We start from the raw sequence: 21,864 nt of genomic DNA, 5'->3' as shown, positions 1-21,864 counted from the left end.
GATAGTAGTACTTCATTTTAGTTTTATTTTGTCCATGCATTTCATTCTCTTGCTTTTTTTTAGGGGAAGGCAGCACCAACCGTTGTGGAGGTGTCTTCAAAGCCACACCTGCCAGTGATGTGCCAGTTCTTGTGAAGGAATAGCAGCGCTCTCAAACATTTGTCAAAGGTCAGAGTGATGCTGCTCCTTATTATCCTGATATGGAGAGTGCTACAGTGTTTTCTGATGTTGCAGCAGAGCTTGACGCTAGCAGTTCTGTCATGGGAACAATTGATGTCACTTCTATCAGCGGAACAGGTGATAGCTGAGAACATTTTTTAACAAAGAAAAACGTAGAACACTTTCAGTGCCGGGAAAGCATACGTTGAGTGTTTACACAAATGGTCCTTTTACGATCTAGAAAAACTGAGATAACGACTAAAACTTTCGTGACAGTGATATACAGGAATGTAAGATCTCCTGTGAAAGAGTCGGGCGTCACCAAACAAACATATGCCTCAGCATTCAGACATCACTTGGTGGTAGAATTATATCATTCATTAACATTGATCATCATTTTTCTCTCACACTCCCTTCTGTTGTTCCCAGTGGAATGATACAAAAGGAAAATGCAATAATGCTTAAGTATAATATAATTGAGGCAAAGGGATCAGAAAATGATGTATAAATTGAGTACAATACATTTATACAGAGATATTGTTTTATCTGTGTCCTTTTGATGGAGGGGCCAAGGAAAATGATGACCATATAACAAGGTGGGAAGTGGCCAGGTGTAATCAAATGTGGAGCAGAAGTCCAGCGGTGGAGCCGTCTGTGGGGCGCCAATGTTGGTGTAGAAAGCCCCTTCGATAACTGCTTCCAAAACACACATTTCTTCGGCTGTGGTAAGGGGAATGGCAGTAACCCAAGTAGCCTATGTAGGTATGGTTGAAGTGGTTCCATCGCAGTTGCAGGGTGAGCAGCGTTCAGCGTACACTCACGTTGTCTCCTCAACGAGTACCTAGAGGGGAGTAGGAACTTTCTTGCGATGAGATACGTGTATCCATATTGGTCGTTCTACCACCTTAACTGCTGCTGCAGTGGTGCGGGTCCCTAACCCTGCTGGAAAGGTCCTAGGAATCTGGCAGAGTTCCAGCTTTTCCTCTGTAAGTCGCGATCACCACCCATTCACCTGGTCAGCGGCCGTGTAGAGGTCCTTCAAGTGGGACGGGTAGGGCTGCTTTGACCTGGGCACATAGACTTAAACACTTGGGTGAGAGACACATTTTGACAACATTGTTTGGTATAGGTCCAAGATTGTTAAATGGGCGTTAAATAGTTGAATAGCAGACTACAGGCTCAGTACAAAAATGAATGTATGCACACTCGTGTAACAACAGAATAATATTATCACAATGTCTAATATGTAGGAGATAATAGGCGGCCATTTTGACACGCCCATGCATGGCACCACTAGAATATCAAATGACACACTGGGACTGACGAGTGTGCAAAGATTTGTGAATTTCCAAGTATCTTTTGGAACATGAAATTGTACGTGTTGCCACGCCCACACCGTGTGCCAAAATATATATGTATTTTAATAAGTTTTAGCTGTGAAGGTGTCTTGTAGACACTCGTCAAGTTTGAAGTCGATCCGATAAATCGCCAAGGAGGAGTTTCGCGAAAGTACAAAGCATAAATATGACTAAAAAGTCAGGAAAATTCAAAATGGCCGACTTCCTGTTGGGTTTCCGTCATGGCGGAAATATATATTTTTTCCAAGTCTAGAGAGGTTACAAATGTGTACCGAATTTTGGGAGTTTACGTGGAAAAAGGTGAATAGGTCAGAAAATTATTATTTTATTTTCTAGGGTGGCGTGGCAACACGTAGAATTTCATGTTCCAAAGATACTAATTCACGAAAACTTTGCGCACTTGTTAGTCCCAGTGTGGCAATTGATATTGTATGAGTTGCCTGCATGGGCGTGGCAAAATGGCCCGACACACCCTGTTGAAAATTTCAAAACATCAAACCTATTCACTTTTTACCATGAAATTAACAAAATTCGGGACACTTTTGTAACTTCTTGGATTAAATGTGTAATTTTAGTCACTTTCCGTTCATTTTCTCGCTTTGTACTTTCGTTAACTCCTCCGAGGCCATTTATCTGGCTTCAAACTTGGCGAGTGTCTACAAGACACCTTCACGATTAAAAGATATTAAAAAAAATAATAATTGTCACACGATGTGGCCGTGGCAAAGCGTTGGATTTCGTGTTCCAAAAAAAGCTGTGTTTTTGTAATATTTTATCCACTTTTTATGCTTTGTACTTTCGTGAACTTCTCCTGGGGGATTTTTTGGATTGAGACTCATTGGGGATTAAAAGTTATTGAAACATTTTTTTTTCGTCACGATGCGGGTGTGGCAACGCGTTGAATTTTATGTTAAAAGAAACAGTTTACGTGACTTTTGGGGCCTTGAGAAACTACAAAATTATTGCAAAACTTTGCACACTCTTCAGTCCCAGTGTGGCATTTAATATTCTATGGGTCCTATACATGGGCGTGTCAAAATGATCAACTAGATGCAGTTATCGTGGATGAGGATGTCGGGGTCCTGGTGCTGGGGAAAGGAGGCCCATACCTATAGCAACATAGGTGTCGCCACATTCCTTCTGTCTCAATGCCATGTACGCTTGTATTTCTGGTTTTCCCAACGCAGTCATGATGCATTTTTCACTAGAGTACAAATGCATGGTATACAACAACATCCACATACAATTAACAGAGCAGCAATGATAGCAACGTTGATTATGCATGATAAAATGAGGCCTTTTCATTTGGAAAACATAGAGTCCAACCAACCAGTGATGTGATCATCCATTCCTGCATTTTCTTTTAGTTCTACGCTCCGTGAGTGGAGTAGCAATTCCTCCTACTGGTTCCTGTGTTTATAAGCACATTACTCCATGCCCCACAATCAATATGGGTACCTTAAACCTCGTCCAGCCACCAGTCACTTGTTAGTCTAGGGTTGGTGGACCACGCATATTTCTCATTCCACTGGTACTGCTCCTACCCTGTGGAATCACACTTTATTATGGAACAGAAATCAACATTGAATGCCAGGATTTGTCCTTCATAGGCATAAATGACAAGAACTGTTTCTTTCATTCGGCCCCACTCTTTGACCTTTGTCATATACTGGTCATACGATAATTGGGGTCCCACTTGGTAAGAATATGTATACTGTGTAGGGTCCAGGACTTCTCCTAGGGTAAACAAAAAAAATATTATTTTTTTTTTACATGGTTAATTACAGAATGCTTACGTCTTTCAGCTGGATCCTTGTTTCTGTGAGAGTTCTTGCGGGTGGGGTGACAGGGGCGCAGTGGGAGAGGTGGTGACAGGGAGCACCAGTTTTATTTTTGAGCTTTACTGCATGTGAGGTGGCCAACACTACCTCCCAAGGTCCAGTCCACCTTGGCTCAGGCCACTTCTGTTTGTGGACCTTGATGTGGACCCAGTCTCCGGGGCTGACCACCAGGGTGTGGGGCAGTCTGGGGCAGTGTTCTTGACCTGTGAATACAAAACTCGAGATACTGCGGTTAGTGCTTTGACATATTCAGGTAAACCTTCCTGGAAATCATCAAAAGCGGGTGATTTAGCTGGTAGGTTGTGAGGACCTGGCATGGGGCGGCCTGTTAATATCTCGTGTGGGCTAAGATGTGTTTGACTATGGGGAGAGGTCTCGCATGGATATTAATGCTAGGGGTAGGGCATCTACCCACGTTAGTTTAGTCGTTTTTGTGATGTTCTGTAGAGACATACTGAGTTGCTGTTTTGTCTCTATCAGCACCTTGGCCATTTTTTCTTTCAACGTCTGGTTTGCACTTTCAACTAGGCCTTTTGACTGGGGGTGATAGACTGAACCAGATCTATGGGAGATACCTAATGCCTGTTCTACCTGGCTGAGTTTTTTATCGCTGGTAAAATGAGATCCATTGTCCGAGCAGATAACTGTGGGGTAACCCCACCGAGGAATGCGTTTTTTCCATAACCATTTAATCACAGATACTGCATCCTCTCTTTTGCAAGGGACTGCTTCTACCCATTTGGAGAATCGATCTACCATCACGAGTAGGTATCTGTACCCTTGTACTCTGTTGTCCCTGCCCATGCCGGTGTAATCTATGCATATTTCTCTGAAGGGGTAGGGGGGCACTGAGAATGTTCCCAAAGGTCTTTGGTAGACTGTCTTCTTATTTAGCTCGTGACAGACGACGCATTCTGCAATATGGTTGGCCACCATTTCCTCCAGGTAGGGATGCCACCAGTCCTGTTTGAGCCTGTTGGTGGTTCTTTTGGGTCCTTCATGAGTCTGTCCATGTGCATCCTTGATGAGGTAGACCAGGAGTGCGGCTGGTGCTACTGGGCGCCCATCGTGGCTTCTCCATAGGCCGCTGGTGCATGTGGCTCCTTTCTTCTGCCACTGCGAGTGTTCGTTCCATTTCGCTTCTTTCTGCACTTCTTTCAGATGTTCCTCTGACAAATTGAGGGCGTTGTCTTCAGTAAATACAATCATCATTGCTGCGCTTTCTTTTAGGTTCCCTCCTGCTTCTTTTGCTGCTGTGTCGGCTGCGTTTGAATTTCCTTTGGAGTGTCCTTTGCATTTGATGATCTGGATTTTTCGGGGGAGATGTATAGCTTCCAGGAGGGCGAGTATGAGGTCTTTGTGTTTTACCGGGGCTCCTGCTGACGTTTGGAGTCCTCTTTTCATCCATATGGCTACATCCACGTGAGCTGCAGCGTGTGCGTATGCTGAGTCGGTGAATATGTTTGCATTTTTGTTTTTTGAGATTTTTAATGCTTTCACCGAGGCGTCGAGTTCTGCTTTTTGTGCTGATGCTGGTTGTTCTATCATCCCACTTCTTAGGGTGACGTGGTGTCCATTAATTTGTTGAATGGCTGCGTATGATGCTCTATTTCCCTCTTCTTCTTTGAAACAACAACCATCTATAAACAGGACAATTTCTGCATCGGGGTCAGATGTTCCATCCAAGTCTGTGCGGCCCTTTGCTTCCAGTTTCATGAGCTGTACGCAGTCATGGGTGCCATCTGCATACTGTAGTCCGCCGGCCAAGTTGATTCCATCGGCTGTGTACAAGACATTGTCTCTTTCCAGGGTGACATGCAAGCGCATCTTGTGTTTTGGTGTGGTAAAGGTGAAATCCGTTTGATCGAGGTAGGATTTGACTCCATGAGTGGTATGCACGATGGTGGGGTGGTAGAAAGTAATGTGGTCGGTTCTCGTAGGGCGTGTGCGATGGCAGCCGTGTGTCGTCCACATCCGGAGAGTCCATGTTCCACTGTGTCGAGTTTGCAACTGTGGTGAGCCAGGATCGCGCGCTCACCGTGTCGAGGCTGCCAGAGCACAGCTTGACAATTCCGTGCTTTTCAGTAACGTCCAAATGGAACGAGGAAGAGATGTCTGGGGTGCATAGGTGTTCGGCCTTCCCCATGAGTTGTTTCAATCTTATGAACGCTTCCTCCGCACTTGTGGTCCAGTTGAGTGGTGCCTTGACGTTCCGATGGCCAGCTTCCGCAATGGGTTCGCGTGGGGGAACAGTGTTGTCCACATAATCAGCTATGTGGTGTCTGCTATAGCCAGTGAGTCCCAGGAATGCTAGCATTTGCTGCACGGTGGTGGGTTTAGGGTACTGGAGCATTGCCTGTTGTCTTTCCGGGTTGATGTATCTCTTATCTCCCGTGATCCTTTTTCCCAGGAATACCACTTCTGTGCGGCAGACCTGTGCTTTTTCCTTCCTGATTTTGTAGCCACATTTTGCGATGCGCCGTAGCAGGGATTTGGTGGCCGTGAGGCAATTTTCTACTGTGGTGATGTCCATGAGGATGTCGTCGACATACTGGATGAGTAGGAGTTCCTTGAGATCTGCCTTCAGGCAGGCGTTGAATATGGTTGGCGTGCATGTGAATCCTCGTAGCATTCTTGTGTAGGTCTAAGAGCATTTTTTAAATGTGAATGCAAACATATCTTGACTTTCTTTGGCCAAGGGGAGGCAAAAAAATGCGTTGGCCAGGTCGATGACGGTGAAAAATTGATGACTCGGGGAGCCTGCATGCAGGGCGACATGGGGGTTGGGCACTTTTTCAGTAATGGGTTGGACCACCTGGTTGATACGTCGCAGATCGTGGACCAGGCGCCATGAGTGTCCTCCAGCCTTGGGTACTGGTAGAATTTGTGTGTTCCACGGTTAATCCGCTGGTCGTAGAACTCCTGCTTGTAAGAGGCCTTCAATGGTGGAGGCTATTCGAGCAGCTGCCTCGGGCTTGACCTTGTACTGACCTTGCCAAATGGGCACAGCGTGGGCTTTCACTTTGATGTGTATATTGTGGTGTGGTGTGCAGCCAACGTGATAGGGGCCGGTGGTCCAGAGGGTTGGCGGTAGTTGGGCGAACATTTCTGCTGCCAGGGGGTGTTCTTCGATGCTTCCTTGATAAGTTCTTTCCAGGACATTTCTTTCATATATGCCTTGTTCGTAGCTGTTGTGTCCTATTCTCCAAACCGATTTGTCTGGCGTGTGTTGCAACAGGGGGTTCGTTGTGGGGACCCAGGTGCGTTGGCGAGGGCTCTTTTGACCATGGGGCCCAATTGTTTGGCTGCATGGTTGGCTTCTACGGCTAGGGTCACATGTGGAACTGCGGTGTCGTGAAGTAGATACCAGGATTGTTGGTCTGGTGTCAGGCGGACCGCTGCTGCAACTCCTTCGTGGCCCAGATAGAAGTCTGTTGTCTGGAGTCGTTCTTGTCGTCCCTCCTTTTTCGCTTCCCAGCCTTCGTCATAGATGTCATCACGGTGGCGTGTGAAACAGAGAGTGCAGTGTACGGGTCCAGCATCGACTTTTTCCAGAGTTGGTAGGTTTACAAAATGCCACCAGCCGGTGAGTGTGGGGTCGGGGGTGGTATCAGGAGTTCCACCTAAGACGAGTATACGTTCGAGGGGTATTAGCTCTTCTTTTGGCTCAGAGAAACTAACTTCCAGACCGTGGAGGTTACATATCACAGATGCCCCTGTTCTTCGGAGAAGGTCCCTTCCCATTAGGTTGGTGGGGCAGCTTGGTGAGTAGAGGTATTGGTGTCTGACTTTGTGAGGACCTATCTTGGTAGGGAGGGGTGCGGTGAAGGACTTGTGTCGTCCCAGAGAATCCAACAGTCCGTAATTTCCGAGTGGATAGTTGTATGTAGTACGTAGTATGTTGCCGGCCAGGTTCTTCAAGCAAGACACGTGACAGTGACAGTGACAGTAATTCCTTGGATTGACAGTGATTCCTTGGATTGTACATGGCACTACTGGTTCGGCATTTATTTTTGTCTGTACCACCACTTCCATGTCCCCTGGGCGCCTCTATGCTCCATGCCATGGCGGGGTGTCCATGCGGGGTCCTCCCTTTCCTCTCGAGGAAGCTCCTCTTCCTCTCTGAGGGGGGCGGTAGGATCCTCTATATAATTGCTGGGGTTGTTGGTTCTGGGGGCATTCCCTTGCCCAGTGGTCACTTTGGCCACAGATGAAACATCCTGTAGTTTTCTCGGGTCCTCCCCATCCTCTAGAGGATTGGAATTGTCCTCTCCCTCTCAGTTGCTGCCATTGGGGGGGGCCTTGGGGGTATGAGGGTGCGGGGGCCCCTGGATACTGCCGCTGGGGATATTCATAGGGAGTCCAGGCCTGCTGCCATTGGGGTAGGTGCTGGGCTGGTGGGTAGGCGGGGGTTACAGTTAGGGGCTGTGGTCCTGTCCATTGTAGTGGCGCGGTTTGGGGCGGGGCCTGTGCTTCAGGGGTGGTGACTACTGCTTGCACAGTTGCTTTCTTCTTTTTGTCCGTATTGACTTCATCTTCCAGTTTTTTTACCTGCATTTTTAGTAGTCTGGTTTGTATGGAATCTTTCTCCAGGAATTCGTCTTCTTGCTTTTTGATGTGTCTTTCCAGGTGATGGATGAGATGGCTCTCCCACTGTCTCTCGGTCATGTCTGACAGTCAAACTGTGTCTGCGAGCTACAGCCTGACATCTCCTGGGAGGCCATTTTGGCATTTGGCATCTGCATGTACATGGGGAGACCCACTAGGCAGGGGTCATGACGTTCTACAGTGCTATCACTCCAGAGCTCCTTTGCTCATGTGAGATAGGCGTGTGGTTCTTCCCCATTTTTAAATCTCAGGCCTGCCAGGGCCACTGTGTTGCGTCTGGTCGGCCAGGTTTCTCTCATGGCTGTCCATATGTCATTCCGCATGTGGTCGAATGGGTGCTCGTGTGCCATGGTGAGGGTTCTAACTTCTCTTTCCAGGGAGGTCAGGGTGATGTTTCCTGCTGTGGCGCGGAGAATGGCTCGCACATCTCTTAGGGCTAGTGTGTCAGCCGCTGTGTGGTTTTCGAAGATTCGGATCCATGCTGCAGCTCCTTTGTCCAACGCTGATAGGTTGCCTTTGAGGGCCTGCATGTCGCGGTGGTACCAGGGAACAAATGTTTCTCTTTTGGCGGACTGCTTTTGTTCCTCCTCTCGTTGTCTAATTTTCGAGCGGGTAACTATCCCTATTGCTGACGATCTTCTGGCCTGGCTTTTGGATGATGCTATAAGGGTTCCTTTTCTTCTGTTGTCGTTTGTGTACTCTCCCCGGGAGCTGCCACTGTTTTTGAATGACCACTTTTTTGTCTTAGTCTCGTGGTCTGACATGGGTTCTTCTTCCCAGGAGCGGAGGGGGGTGGGGTGTCTTTGTTTTGTTTTCTTAAAGGTGTATTTGGGGACTACAGGGGTAGGTGAAGGTGTGGGCTGGCTTCGGGTCTTTTGTTTTTCTTTGGGTTGTTGTTTGGCTGTAGCGTCTGCAGGAGGTGCTATGAGATGAACATGGGTTGTGTTGGCATCCTCTGGTAGTGGGCCACATTGTCCAGTCAGTGTGACAGTTGCGTGGCTAACCCTTGTGGTACATTTCTTTTTCCTTTCTTGATGTCTTTTTGTGGTTTGTAGGACTGGCAAGTGCATTCGTCGTCCTCTGTATTAGAGGAGAGAAACTCTTTGTGTCTGTTTGATCGTTAGGGGGCGATGTCTGATCATTGTCCTTGTTCTCACTGTCAGATGGCTTTGGGGAGGGCTGTACTCGGAAATGGATTTGGATCGGGCCTTCCATTACTAATACGGGTGCTTGTATTTCTGGCGGGGGTGGGGTGGCTATTTTCTGGTTGCTCAGCACAGGGGGCGCTGTTGCTTCAGGTGTGTGCTCGGTCTTAGGGTTGTACGGAGAGGGGGGGTGCCGATGTGTTTCTTCATCGGCCAGCAGGGAGGGGTAGAGGGATGGGGTGGTGTGTGGTTGGAGTGGGGTGTGACCTTGGGGGATGGGTTCGGGGAGGGGTGGTAACTTGTCTTCTTGTGGGGGGTAGGGTTCCTTCTGGGCTTCTACCACTGCCTTGGTTGCGGCATTTCTGATTTTATTGCGACGTTCGACAATCATTTCCGCTCGAATCCATGCCGTCATTATGTGCTGAACCAGCGCCCATTGTGCACGCTGCTTGTTTAACTTGCGCTTTCAAGCCCCCATTAATCCAGGGTTGTTTTTTGCATCCACTCCTGCTTCAGCCAGCAGTCTTTTTTCTTCCTCTATCACCTTGGTGCGGTTTTCTGCTGTCGGGGTAGTGTCTTTCGACCACCACCCTGCTTTGATCCATTTTTGTTCATATTTATGGAATTTCCAAGTTTCTCAAGCATGGAACTTTGGCTCTGTTCTGTTCTTGAGCTCAGCTACAGCTTCAATACGAATCTCACTGGTGCCGGGTCTGGGGGATGGGGTCTTTTCCATTATGTTTTTGAATGGCAGGAGAACAAAAGACATGGGAAGAAGTGGGAGGGGGAAACCTCAAATGTTCGGATCTCAATGTGTTTCTGGTGCAGCTACGCCACTAGTGGTCTTTTAGGTTATTACGGGTCAACTTTTTTTTTTTTTTTGTATTTTTGTTTTATATATTGCCCTTTTATCTAGGGCAATTTGAGGAGGTTGTTCATACACATACACACACAAAACCTCTATCACACATGCACAGACTCTATCAAACACACACTCTCTTAAACACAAAGACTGTCTCAAACACACACACGCCCGCGGTCTCTCTCACATTCACACACACGCATGGTACCTCTCTTTCCACACACACAAGGTACCTCGTTGCGCACACTCTCACTCACACAGCCGGCAATACAATTTTACGCTAAGTCACGTGAATTGGGCCTTTAACCCTTTAATATTTGGTTTCTCTAAGAACCGGGCCTTTAACCCCTAAATGCTTGGCTTCCTTTTTACTTTAAAAATGATTCCGGGCCTTTCACCCTTAAATGAAATTACCGACTATCGACTACCCTTCTGAAGGCTGAGTTTAACATTTTTCATCGCCAGACATCACTTAGTTTAGGCATTTCGGAGGTCTTTTCAACAACCGGGCCTAAACGGGATTCGGAATTACTTCACGAGTTAAACATTGTTCATCACCAAAACGTCGCTCAGTTTAGGCATACTGGATGTATTCTCTACACACGGGCCCAAACGTTACGTGGAATTACTACGCAATTTAAACACACAGCCGCTTCGAAGGGGGGTTTCCTAACCCGTTCCCTTAACTTACCTTACTACCGTTCTCATCAAACAATCCAATTTCTCCTCTCCACAATATTTAACAATTATTATTCATGCATCATTCAACAATACATCCCCAAAACCACAAAGTTGTTCGTCCAGCCTTAAACAGTACAACACTTCCACCTAAAATATTCCTATCTAATCTATGCAGACTTCATGAAATGGCTCTGCTCACCTTTTAGCGGGTACCCATGGAAGTATCGCAACCGTTCAGGCTTTCGGAACTCCTCTGCAGTCTTGTAATGGGATCACGTCGGGGTCACCAATTTGTCGTGTTCAAAATGTCCAAATCCGGAATGATGGGATGAAACTGGAACTTTGAGCTACGGAGAGTTTATAGGACGGTTTGAGAATCTACCAAAAAATAAAAAACGTTTTACGTCGACGTGGTTAGTCCTAAGCTGCGTGTCTCATCTAGCATACATTTCACCCAGGAGTCTGCAGAAACTTTGTTTCCTCGTCACTTTGTTACAAACGACAGACCCCCCTTTGCGAGGCGGTCCCGCCTTTGTTATTTCCCATCTCCCGAGTATCTAGTTTCAGACTCCCCGCTGTGTGTGCGCCAGATTAACCGTTTCAGTGCCGGTTTCTAACTGGTTGCGTAGTTACACCCAGTGTCTTTAGACATGTTTTAATTTTGGCTCTGACTGATCAATAAAACTGTATTTCATAATTACCCACTATATGAATGATAGTAATGTACATGAATAAATTTATGTAATGTATACTGTAGTATACACACATATAGTTTTGCTATCGAGGATTAGTTCAATCTGTAATGTTATAGTTATAGTAGTATAGTTATATGTAGTACGTAATAGTTATAGTATATGTATATATATATATATATTTTTTTTTCTCACAAAACCCAACAGGAAGTCGGCCATTTTTAATTTTCCTGACTTTTTAGTCATATTTATGTTTTGTACTTTAGCGAAACTCCTCCTTGGCGATTTATCGGATCGGCTTCAAACTTGACGAGTGTCTACAAGACACCTTCACAGCTTAACATTATCAAAATATATATATTTTTTGGCACACGGTGTGGGCGTGGCAACACGTTAAATTTCATGTTCCAAAAGATACTTGGAAATTCACGAAACTTTGTGCACTCGTCAGTCCCAGTGTGGCAATTGATATTCTATGGGTTCCGTGCTTGGGCATGGCAAAATGACCGGACACGCCCTGTTGAAAATTTCAAAACATCAAACCTATTCACTTTTTAACATGAAATTGGGTATATTAATGTAACATCACTAGACTCAAAAAAAATTATATTGCCGCCATGACCGACACCCAACCAACAGGAAGGTGGCCATATTGGATTTAATGTGCGCAAACTCCTAGGGGATTCATCAGATCGACTTCAAAGTTCGCGAGTGTCTACAAGACACTTTGGGGATTAAATTTATTAAAACATTGGGTTTTCGTCACACAATGTGGGCATGGCACTGTGTTGAATTGAAGTGTTAACCTGACTTTTGGGGCCTTAAGAAACTCGAAAAATCACAAAACTTTACACACTCAAGATCAAACCTATTCACTTTTTTAGTATCTCCTCCGAGATCTGCATAGAATTCCGGCAGGTTTTCCTCTTGTCTTTCTCCTCCGTCGGCGTATTGGTAAACACAGTGGCGGCAGGACAAAGAGATCTTAGTACGTACTCCGGTAAGTTGCGAAAAAGTCCGTATGAGGTGTCGAACAGACGTCCAGGAGTGCTTGTCGTTCATATTGTAATAGCGACAGTGCACTGCATGCAAAAATAAGAACAATACAAATAGTAATAAACACAAAACTAAGAGTTGAATGCAGAGCCGGTGTGTCCATACTACGGCGCACCCGGAAGTTAGTCCGGGTTAACTCATAAGTTAGCTAGCTTCCTCTGCTGAACCAATATTTTACTAAAATGACTTTTACAACTCTCTTTGCTCCAACTTCCATCCTTAACAAAGAATCCCAAATGCATCATTTGCTAACTTTCCCACTTTCATTGTCTTTCACATCAACTTCCATAATCATTTCAGCCTGTCAACTAACTTTACAGCTCTCTCGCCTTGTTATATTTTTTTCAAATAAATTTAAAGCCTTACAGTATCCTTTCCAGAAATCCTACCAGATATTTAGATTATAACGCTACTTTTAAACCAAGGACTCCTGTGGGAAACTAGTTTGACATGTTGTGTACAACACACATACTATGCTTACTGTATCTCACATTTATACATTTGCTTGTTTTTAATCGCGATTTTCATCAGCCATGTAGCTAAACATACCCCGAGACACTGATAAAATGTCTCCGAACTCATCTCATCCATACGTGCTCCAGAGTGATCCATCGGCCAGGCTGTCACACGCCTCAAACACCATTTCAATCACCCAAGGATTCATTCATTCAACGCTTTTGCTAGGATGGGTCAAGAATAATCTATAATAATCATGTATTTAATAATGTCGATTTTATTATTGGATAACATAAAGCAAATAAACAGACAAAAACCACGATTCTCTTGATCAATGCAAAATTGGCTACTTCATAAGTAAGGCATACATTTTTAATGTACAACACATCTCTGAGTACTTAAAAAAGCCCTCTATATAATACATTTCTCTTTATTCTTCTTCATAATATTGTTCTTATACTGTAGCTAACCAATAATAAATGAAATACTTTTTACCATTAATGCAACTTCTGGTGCTCCTTCGTTTTGCTGATGGCCTTCTAGTCTGGATCATACGTTGTGAGGTTAAGCTTAATGCAGGCGTTGAGGCTTCCATCAGTTAAACTTAAGCGTAGGATGGTCTTAATGTTTCTCAGATGCGAGAAAGACTGCTCACATGCATTTGTAAAGCCAAACATGGTCAATACGGCATTACTCACACGCTGCATTGTGTGCTGTGTGACGGGACGCTCGTTCCAAGTTTTAAGAATCAGCTGGTCTTCAGTTTCAAGTTCAAGTTCAAGTTCAAGAGATTATTTGTCACATACATATTGAAGTTTTTTCGACTTCTGTCCACTTTTGTTCAGCTGATTGGTCCGACTCGAGGCAGGGAGTTTTCTTAATGTTTGTCTGTCTTACAGAGGGGATCGGCGCATGGGCTCGTAAGCAGTCCAGCAGTGGAACGCCATTCCTCCTGCTCCCAAGAGGATCATTATTATCCACAATTATTATAATGATCCTCAGTGATACATATAATTGTGGCCTGCGTGCCGCAAGTTGAAATGAACAGTAAAACTTTCGCCATGTCGGCGCACCACAGCCATCTCCTTCCCTAAGCCCTTACCTGTGGGCAGAGACTTCCACAAGTTGCGCCTGAGCAGAGACCCGGTAGGGGCAGGGCGCCGAGTAAATGGCGCCCCGGAGTCTTTATGTTGTCCGCAGCCGGTGCTTGACTACTTTGTCCGCCACATTTATATTTTGAATTTTATTTTCAAGTTGTAATTTCTCTTACCTGTTTTACTTTAAAATGACACAGAATAATAATTTATTACTTGTTAATTGTGATGAAAAATTTTAGCTCAAAATTGTATGCGAGCCATATACCGTCATCAAAAGAGCCGTAATTGGCTCGCGAGCCATAGGTTCCCGACCCCTGCTCTAGATTGATTCAATCTTTAAGCTTACTCAGATCTTCCCTGATCGGAACAATATCTCAGTGAGTCGTCAACTTCACTTTTCGGGAATCTTGTGTTGCCTTTGCTGGACCTGTCCAGACGACTCCTTGTTGGATATCTTACGGCCGGTCTCTGACTGCCGCTGGGCACACAACCTGGACATGAAGAGAGTCTCATCATCGTCGCCAGATTGTTGGATAAATTATCCTAGGTGGTCGGTGAGGTTAATCTGCCCGCTACAGGAAAACAAAACTGAGAGTATTAAAGATATTTATTCTGCAAAATAAAGAGAAAGATACCGTCATGCTTCAAAGCAGTGTTCTGATCAGTCTACCCCTATTACTGACGAAGAGGGCTTTATACCAAAGAGAGGTTGTGTGTCAGGTGTCATTTACAACTCTGATCCTCAGTCATATCCCTGGGTGTTCCCCCAAACAGTGATTTAACAGTCAAACTTCGGTCACAGACACAATCCTACTGTACCATAAAACAAACACACAACGCTCTTTTAAGTCCCTCTTGTCCTTATCCTTATCTCCACACAAGGTTAAGTGAAGGATGGAATGTGGTCTGGTTTTTCCAATACTACAACTGAAATGTTTTAGACAGTTTTTACACACAGACACACACAGACAATTTTTTTGTCTCTTTATATTAACTCTGAGTGACTCATAAAAACCCATAGACAACGAGTTTTATAACTAAGTAACATACAAAAGGCTATTGTCCTGTATAAAACATGTAAAACCTCATTCAAATAGTTGATCATGTGCATTTTTCTCTCACAGCCTACATACGTGCAACTGCGGCTCTAGCGCATGCCACTGTGATTGCACTGACGTTTCACCTTCTGGACTTGATAGACCTGCTGGCTAATTTAAGGGTCTTATTGGCCCGACTTAATGGCCTTGTTGGCCGACTTGAAGGACCTGCTGGATGCGTTGCCAAGCCCGCTTTGCGCACTCAAAGTTGTACTGCCACTGCGGTCCAGGCCTTTTGCCCGTTCCTCCAAGCCTGGCTGTCTGTTTGGGCCCACGAGTTCTGTGGAGCCTCAGCCTTCTGAGGGGTCTGAGGGTTCCGTGGGCCCTGGGTGTTCTGACATCATTGCTCTCAGCAATGCCTTGAGGTGAGGCCAATCTTTTTACTCTTAAGCCCTCACCACATGTAGCTGTACTTGGCTATACAGCGAGCTAAACACTCTTGCAATAAGTACCCAGAGACAGGAGCGCACTTTTGGTATTGTTAATGAAAGCGGTGTAAAACTGTGGAACAGTAGAGAAATATGCAGATAAACGATCAATCTCTATGCAGATGTAGATAACGTGTTAATACGTTGTCATAGCTCCCACATTGTATACATACAACAATAACATGAATTATCTCACAAATTGTGCTTTCTCAAGGGCAGTGAAGAGGCTGATGGAAGAGATGTTAATCCGGGTCTGGGACATGATCAGATTGGCTGAGTGTGCCTTGATCTGTTTATGCCTGTTCTGATTTTACTATTATATTATTATACTATCATCCAAATGCTATGATGTTGCAATACTGACTGCGCGGGGGGCGCACCGGGAGGCAGAACAACCGTGTTTTGGTTGCATCTAAATTTTTTAGTATGGCTTTTAAGTTGGTTTTTAACTGTATTTCTGTGTTTGTATTGGAACTGATTTTTTTAATCTGGCTTTTAAATCAGTTTTGAAACTGTATTTCTGTATCAGGATTGGGTCTGAATTTTTGGGACACATCATCAGTAGTGGACCCCAGGACCATGAGGTGTTTGACCATTATCACTAGACACCCTCGCCTGAGGAAGGCCCTCCCGTGGTTGATCAAGCCTCGGAGTGTGTCCCATAGCCAATTGGAGTTCAATTTGGGTTATGCTCGATTGTGGGTAGGCAAAGAGTTTTGCTAAGCATTAATTTAGAATGATTTATGTTAAGAGTTTTGCTAAACATTAATTTTGAATGACCAATTTACTAATGCTTCATGCAATTATGCCATGTCAAGGTTGGTATGGTAAATTATAAAAAAAAAATAAAAGGTTACGTTTAATAGGTAAGTATTTAGAGGTGTCTTGTGTTCCTACTTTGTGTCAGGGTCTTCTGTAGGTTCAGAATGAAGTTAGCTCCTCGGCACATCTGAATTTATGGGGCATAGCTCCACCCATTTTTTGGAATAAACTCCTTTTATTTTCTTTGTTTTCTTCCAATAAAAATCCTAATTGGTTTTAACCAATTGGGGATGGGGGGATGGGTTTTAACCAACTTCATCTTTCATTTTCATAAACGTCCTTTACTTACTCAACTTACTACGCCGGATCGAGCTGTACACTCTACCTTCATCCACTCCCTCATTTTCATGAGGGAAAGGAGGATAGAAGAGAGAAGATAGAAGATAACGTATTGTCAGACGATTTAAAATGCTGAAAAGGCGGTTAGGTTAAAAGCTTGTATGTGCGCCCCACACTGTGTTGGTGTGGGGCGTGGTTGTGTGTTTGGGCGCCGCGCCCCTGCATCGATCTGGTCGCGATTCGCCTATCTCTCCCAGTGCCAAAACTTATATTCACAAATACACCACACAATAGGCCTAGGGCTTGCGGGATGGGTGGGGTGCAAGCTATATAGGTGGGGATGCAGCGGGCAGCTGCCATCTTGCCTGTCACGCTCCTGCCCCAGCGTGCTTCTCGTCCGTTACGAAATGTTAATCCGACTCATATTGGCTTAGAATGCATACACTCGCACACGAATCCTACTCCAAGCAACACTCCACCAGACCAGGGTCTGCGGGGCAGGAGGGGTGTGAGTGATTCAGGGTCGACTTGCCTGAAGGACTTGCATCCCCAACCCCGCAATTTTGACTGCAATAGGCAACAGTACACATTTAGCACTGGGGTTTTCCGGGATGGACAGACAGGCGGTCCTATCACACACACACACACACATGCACACACCACCACACCTTCTTTGAATGCACCCCAGCAGCCTTCTGGTTGCATTACTCTCCTTTTCTCCCTCATTTACTGCCATAACTATGACAGGAAGAGGCCAGGTGACCATTTGTCATTCCAGTTTTCCTTGACCTAATCAACTGTTTTTCATTACATGTTGTCGTCCAATGTTAATTTTTTTGTGTAAATGTTTTCAGGTTCTATGTTTAATTGTCTCACCGGCCATGATTCTCTCCCTCTTGGGGTAGTGATCAGTTGTTTATAGACCCAAACATGATAAATAGTTTTCCAAAGAGGGGGGTTGGTGGTGGTTCTCTTTGACCAAAAACTGTGCTCTTGTCATCCTACAGGTCATCCACTGGACAGAATTATTGCAGCAGTTCTTGATGATTTAAGAATTAATAAAGTGTTGCATTGCAGGTGGAGAACTTGAGCTACACTTGCGGACTAACTCTGTCCTAGATGCAATGGCATGCAAATACTCTTTGTTGTATGCCCAGCATGCTGACAGGATGGGTTGAAAATAAATAAATAAAAAATAAAATCTCCACGAATTACTCTGTGTGGCAGGATCAGACAAAAGGTCAAACATGTATTTGTCGAGTAAAAAAACGCATTTTCAGCCCATTTAAACGTCGAAAAGGCGGATCGGTTAAACGCTACAGTCATTACTCTGTGTGACAGTGTCAGGCAGTTGAAATACTATGATGAACTAGTATGTGCTGCTAAAGTGTTGTTTGTCAAACAGTTGTAGGTCCTTCTAACATTTATTTTTCGAGTAATGATTATTTTTATCAACGTCTGCACATGTGGGAAAAAACGCATTTTCAGCCGATTTAAACGCCGAAAAGGCGGATCGGTTAAACGCTACAGTCATTACTCTGTGCGACAGTGTCAGACAGTTTAAATACTATGATGAACTAGTATGTGCTGCTAAAGTGTTGTCTGTCAACGAGTTTTAGGCTCATATAAAATGTATTTTTCGAGTTATGAGTATTTTCAGAATTTTGGACGGTTTGCTGCCTTGCTGAATTAGAGAAACACCGAACCAATGTCTCTTTATAGGTGAATGATTCAGAATGCTGCAGTACACCATATAATTTTAATTAATATGAGGAACAATTATGTGCTTAAGTCTTTCTCAAACACGGTTTAAATACAATGATAAACTAGTATGTGCTGCTAAAGTGTTGTTTGTCAACCAGTTTTAGGCCCATATAAAATGTATTTCTCGAGTTATGATCATTTTCATCAAAGTCTACACATGTGGGAAAAAACGCATTTTCACCCGATTTAAACGTCGATATGGCGGAACGGTTAAACGCTTCAGCCATTACTATGTGACAGTGTCAGACAGTTTAAATACAATGATAAACTAGTATGTGCTGCCAAAGTGTTGTTTTTCAAACAGTTTTAGGCCCATTTAAAATGTATTTTTCGAGTTATGATCATGTTCAGAACTTTGGACGATTTGCTGTCTAGCTGAATTAGAGAAACACCGAACAATTGTCTCTTTGTAGGTGCATGATTTTGAATGCTGCAGTACACCATATAACTTTAATTAATATGAGGAACAATTATGTGCTTCTTAAGTCTTTCCTAAAGACAGTTTAAATACAATGATAAACTAGTATGTGCTGCTAAAGTCTTGTTTGTCAACCAGTTTTAGGCCCAAATAAAATGTATTTTTCGAGTTCTGATAATTTTCATCAAAGTCTACACGTGAGAAAAAACGCATTTTCAGCCGATTTAAACGTCGAAAAGGCGAATCGGTTGAACGCTTCAGTCATTACTCTATGTGACAGTGTCAGAAAGTGTAAATACAATGATAAACTAGTATGTGCTGCTAATGTGTTGTTTGCCAACCAGTTTTAGGCCCATATAAAATGTAATTTTCGAGTTATGATCATTTTCCGAACTTTGGACCGTTTGCTGTCTAGCTGAATTAGAGAAACACCGAACCATTGTCTCTTTGTAGGCGCATGATTTAGAATGCTGCAGTACACCATATAACTTTAATGAATATGAGGAACTATTATGTGCTTCTTAAGTCTTTCTCAAAGACAGTTTAAATACAATGATAAACTAGTATGTGCTGCTAAAGTCTTGTTTGTCAACCAGTTTTAGGCCCATATAAAATGTATTTTTCGAGTTCTGATAATTTTCATCAAAGTCTACACATGTGGGAAAAAACGCATTTTCAGTTGATTTAAACGTCGAAAAGGCGAATCGGTTAAACGCTTAAGTCATTACTCCATGTGACAGTGTCAGACAGTTTAAATACAATGATGAACTAGTATGTGCTGCTAAAGTGTTGTTTGTCAACCAGTTTTAGGCCCATATAAAATGTATTTTTCGAGTTATGATCATTTTCAGAAATTTGGACGATTTTCCGTCTAGCTGAATTTGAGAAACACCGAACCATTGCCTCTTTGTAGGTGCATGATTTAGAATGCTGCAGTACACCATATAACTTTAATTAATATGAGGAACAATTATGTGCTTCTTAAGTCTTTCGCAAAGACAGTTTAAATACAATGATAAACTAGTATGTGCTGCTAAAGTGTTGTTTGTCAACCAGTTTTAGGCCCATATAAAATGTATTTTTCGAGTTATGATAATTTTCATCAAAGTCTACACATGTGGGAAAAAACGCATTTTCAGCCGATTTAAACGTCGAAAAGGCGGATCGGTTAAACGCTTCAGCCATTACTCTGTGACAGTGTCAGACAGTTTAAATACAATGATAAACTAGTATGTGCTACTAAAGTCTTGTTTGTCAGCCAGTTTTAGGCCCTTATAAAATGTATTTTTCGAGTTATGATCATTTTCAGAACTTTGGACGATTTGCTGTCTAGCTGAATTAGAGAAACACCGAACCATTGTCTCTTTGTAGGTGCATGATTTTGAATGCTGCAGTACACCATATAACTTTAATTAATATGAGGAACAATTATGTGCTTCTTAAGTCTTTCCTAAAGACAGTTTAAATACAATGATAAACTAGTATGTGCTGCTAATGTGTTGTTTGCCAACCAGTTTTAGGCCCATATAAAATGTATTTTTCGAGTTATGATCATTTTCCGAACTTTGGACCGTTTGCTGTCTAGCTGAATTAGAGAAACACCGAACCATTGTCTCTTTGTAGGCGCATGATTCAGAATACTGCAGTACAGCATAGAAATTTAATTAATATGATGAACTATTATGTGCTTCTTAAGTGTTTCTCACAGAGTTCTAGGCCCATCTAACTTGTATTTGTGGAGTTATGATCATTTTCAGAACTTTGGACGATTTGCTGTCGAGCTGAATTAGAGAAACACCGAACCATTGTCTCTTTGTAGGTGAATGATTCAGAATGCTGCAGTACACCATATAACTTTAATTAATATGAGGAACAATTATTTTGCTTCTTAAGTCTTTCTCAAAGACAGTTTAAATACAATGATGAACTAGTATGTGCTGCTTATGTCTTGTCTGTCAAACAGTTTTAGGCCCATATAAAATGTATTTTTCGAGTTCTGATAATTTTCATCAAAGTCTACACATGTGGGAAAAAATGCATTTTCAGCCGATTTTAACGTCGATTTGGTGGAACGGTTAAACGCTTCAGTCATTACTCTATGTGACAGTGTCAGTCAGTTTAAATACAATGATAAACTAGTATGTGCTGCTAAAGTGTTGTTTGTCAGCCAGTTTTAGGCCCTTATAAAATGTATTTTTCGATTTATGATCATTTTCAGAACTTTGGACGATTTGCTGTCGAGCTGAATTAGAGAGACACCGAACCATTGTCTCTTTGTAGGTGAATGATTCAGGATGCTGCCGTACACCATATAACTTTAATTAATATGAGGAAAAATTATTTTGCTTCTTAAGTCTTTCTCAAAGACAGTTTAAATACAATGATGAACTAGTATGTGCTGCTAATGTCTTGTTTGTCAACCAGTTTTAGGCCCATATAAAATGTATTTTTCGAGTTCTGATAATTTTCATCAAAGTCTACACGTGGGAAAAAACGCATTTTCAGCCGATTTAAACGTCGATTTGGCGGAACGGTTAAACGCTTCAGTCATTACTCTATGTGACAGTGTCAGACAGTTTAAATACAATGATCAACTAGTATGTGCTGCTAAAGTGTTGTTTGTCAAACAGTTTTAGGCCCACATAAAATGTATTTTTCGAGTTCTGATAATTTTCATCAAAGTCTACACGTGGGAAAAAACGCATTTTCAGCCGATTTAAACGTCGATTTGGCGGAACGGTTAAACGCTTCAGTCATTACTCTATGTGACAGTGTCAGACAGTTTAAATACAATGATAAACTAGTATGTGCTGCTAAAGTCTTGTTTGTCAACCAGTTTTAGGCCCAAATAAAATGTATTTTTCGAGTTCTGATAATTTTCATCAAAGTCTACACGTGAGAAAAAACGCATTTTCAGCCGATTTAAACGTCGAAAAGGCGAATCGGTTGAACGCTTCAGTCATTACTCTATGTGACAGTGTCAGAAAGTGTAAATACAATGATAAACTAGTATGTGCTGCTAATGTGTTGTTTCCCAACCAGTTTTAGGCCCATATAAAATGTATTTTTCGAGTTATGATCATTTTCCGAACTTTGGACCG

This window comes from Zeus faber (genome assembly GCF_960531495.2).
Source record: "Zeus faber genome assembly, chromosome: 5".
NCBI classification, from domain to species: Eukaryota; Metazoa; Chordata; class Actinopteri; order Zeiformes; family Zeidae; genus Zeus; species Zeus faber.
This window is presented reverse-complemented; position numbering follows the sequence as displayed.